The following is a 3,643-nucleotide window of genomic DNA, read 5'->3' as shown; positions in this document are numbered from 1 at the left end:
TTTTCATCAAAATTGGCACACTCAATTTCACGTCTGTTCTTGTGATGAATAAGACTCATCCATCTTGTTGTTCGTGGTTTTCCTATTGCAGTGATATTAATTATGAAATTACTAACCTGAGTCGTTCTTCTCCATGTCGGCTGCATCCCCGTCCATGTCTTCTCCTCTCTTCGCGGAATTTGGATTTCGGCATCGCCGTGGTTGGCGATGTGAAATACGTAGACTAATCCTACCAAACTTTCACTACCTTATTTCTTGCGCTAATTGCATTCCTAATATAACTCATTATTTCTTTCATATTCGTTTGTCTTAATTACCCTTTGATTCTATTAATCAGATCATATAATTATTTACTTCCATTTATTTCCATCCGTCCATCTCTTCTAATCTAAAGGCCATCATTGATAGAGCCCCGATGTGTGTTGTCGCTCAGCTGCAAAACGACCGGCTGGGCGCGAGAGAACAGCGAGACCCCCACGACAGTGGGGTTTGTTTTAGGTCTTAGTTTTCTGTTTCCTTTGTGTTTCTTTTCTCGGGTATAACCCTCTTTCCCTGATCAAAAAAAAAAAAAAAAAAAGGCCATCATTAATCCACATGTTTGTATTTTAAGGGTGTTTGCATGTGAATGCAACCTATTAATATAAAGAGAGAGAGAGAGAGAGAGAGAGAGAGAGAGAGGGGGAGAGAGAGTTGAGTTCAAGTGTGGCCTGCTCCTTAGGTGTGGCCGTGCGACTGTTTTTCAGTCATTAGATGACAGCAAGTCATCAAATCAACGGGCAATATATATTCTTTACCAATACACACCATTCTACGTATTAAACCACCAGATGACAGATAAAACACACAATTCTACACTATAATCACATGCACCTATTCACTTAAAATTCATCAACACACGTAAAAAAAACGCATCATTCTACTCATTAAAATGCACCACAACGTGCCTCATGTCAGATTATAAACATGCATTATTTACACATATTAGAAAACACGTACTAAAATATGCACCATTCTACGTATTAAAATGCACCACACCGTGTGTTAAAATGCACAATTCCACTTATTGAAAATCTACATCCCAGATTATAAACATGCACTATTACACTTATTAGAAACATGTGTTAAAATACCACCATTTTTACGTATTAAAATGCACCAGAAGACGGAATAAAACACACCATTCCAGAACACAGTTACACACCATTCTACGTATGAAAATGCTAACAGATGGATTAAAACACACCATTCCACAACACAGTTAATGTACCAACTTATGTATTTAAAACACCACAACATGTATTAAAACGCACCCACACCATGTACTAAAATGCACCGTTTCAAATTCACGTAATATAGCTATTAAAATTACCAAAAAATTCTCCACTTAACCTACGCGAACTGAAATTGCCCCATTAGATTAGGCGAATTGGACGTCAAAGATAAGGTCACACACACACACACACACCCCCACACACACACACCCACACACACACCCCTATATATATACTAGTAATTGTCCCGTGCGGTGCACGGACTAAAGATTTAAAATATTAAAAGTATGCTATGTAAGAAAAAAAACTATTAATGTTATTAAATTTATATATAAAAATGAAATTTGAGGTTACTCACTATAAAATTTTGTTATTTAATAACAAATTTAAATTCGATAATAAAATAAAATGAATAATGTCATATACATCATATTACGATATTATATATAAATAATATATATATATATATATATATATAATATATATATATATATATATATATTATATATATAGTTAATGGTGTACTGTGGGTATTTGTTAAGATGTATTACGGTCTTCACATTGAACATAGGGATGCACTTGGCTATCAGTATTCTCTACATCAATTGACTACAAATAAATTTCATTAAATGATATAATAAAAATCATAAAACACCTTAGTTCTTAAAGAAACTGTCATCTTTGAAATTTGAAAGGTAATTTTGGATTTGATGGTGCCATAGTCATCTGGAGAACCAACACCTTATTTCCCGCACTGTTTTCTCAACAACATAACAGGTGACTTTACCTTTAAATTCAAAGAATGGTTGAGAACACTTGACGCCCTTATACCATTTAGAAACTCGGGAATGTGCACATTGTCAAGTAAACTTTATTGAGTTCAATTTACAAATACTATCGCAGTTGTAGTACGTCTTACTGTCCCCAATATGCAGATCACTCATTTATTCGTTGATGGAGTTAACGACATCAACCATTGAGGTTAATATAGCTCGACATTCAAGAAAGCTATATTTTGAATTGCCAATCATGAACATAGGAAACGTACTTGCAAGTATGGTGGTAACTGGGTCTCCATTATATATTTACCATAATATAAATAATATATATAATATATATATAGTTATATATATATATTGAAATTGAATTGGAAGAACTAAATAACAAAAAATATATATATATTAAAACAAAAATATGTTTCTTTTTTTTGGTTGTGTGTATACATACGTGTGATGTATACATACTACACACTATCTAATGTATTAAAACATACGTGTAATGTATACATACTACACACTATCTACTACGGAGTATAATATTAGAATATCTAGAAGACCCTCCAGAATTCCTTCGCCCATCTCTGGTCTATTGTTCTCTATACTTGCACATCCAGAAAATCCATCGACACTCTTGTTGCAGTACAGATCTGGAAAGCATTCCTATCTAAAGTTTAGCTAGCAGCGACGATGAATCATCTTCGAAACCTGGAGTTAACAGGATTTTTCATTAATTTGGGGGTAATTTTTTTTTTTAATTCATCATTTCTTGTGCAGATGAATTTTCATATGTACTAATTTTCTGCAATATAAAGCTTAAATTTCAGATTTCACCAATTGTTTCTAATTTCGTTCAAAAAAACATATCTAGGTTTTAGGGTTTACGTCTCAGCTCGATTTTCAATATATTACATATCTGTAGTTGTTACCTAGTTTAAAAGGTAAAAATTCCTTCAATTTCTGGATTGCATGCCCGAAAAAGGTAAAAGATAAGATTATACCCTAAAAGTTGATTTTGGATTGCATGCAGATGGTTGATATATCATAATGGTTCATAAAAAAAGATAAGTCTATTTCTAGTATTTGATACTACTAATCAGTACTGGTTTTTATATATTTCGTCTCTCAACTATTTATGAGTAGTGACAAAATTTGTGTAAAAAAATGAATTTGCTTACCTCTGTTGTCCTCTTGAGACTTCCGTTATTCGCTATAATTGTAGATCTGGTCAATTTCCTCATATCCCTTATGTTCTCTGATTGGTGTTTGTAGACTCTTCAATTTTGAAAAATTCACAGTTTTGAAGTGTCCGTAGTTCTGTAATATTCAATTCTGTGCAGTTTATAGATTTGAATTCAGCAGCTATATATACAGCTTAACTAAATAGGTTGGCTGAGATGTGTTTGGAATTGCAACAGTTTCATAGTTAGTAATGATAGCACACAGTAACCAAAGACATAAGATACCGACATTTAGGACTAACTATTTAATTATTTACTCACGTTTGAAAATGAATTTAAGTTTGATTTGTATTGCCATACTATTAAAATATCTTGCTAGTAAGTTTTGTTTTTCATTTTAGTTCTACTTAGTTCT

At 32.7% G+C, this 3,643-nt stretch overlaps 1 long non-coding RNA gene across 1 annotated transcript; it reads left to right on the top strand.

Moving 5' to 3' along the window:
* The first annotated feature begins 2,606 nt into the window (after nucleotides 1–2,606).
* Nucleotides 2,607–3,110, top strand: LOC116007894. Its single transcript, XR_004095371.1, has 2 exons — nucleotides 2,607–2,788; nucleotides 3,078–3,110. It is a non-coding gene; the product is annotated as an uncharacterized LOC116007894 (long non-coding RNA).
* The last annotated feature ends 533 nt before the right edge of the window (nucleotides 3,111–3,643 follow it).

This window comes from Ipomoea triloba, chromosome 16 (assembly GCF_003576645.1).
Source record: "Ipomoea triloba cultivar NCNSP0323 chromosome 16, ASM357664v1".
Taxonomy (NCBI): Eukaryota; Viridiplantae; Streptophyta; class Magnoliopsida; order Solanales; family Convolvulaceae; genus Ipomoea; species Ipomoea triloba.
This window is presented reverse-complemented; position numbering and strand designations above follow the sequence as displayed.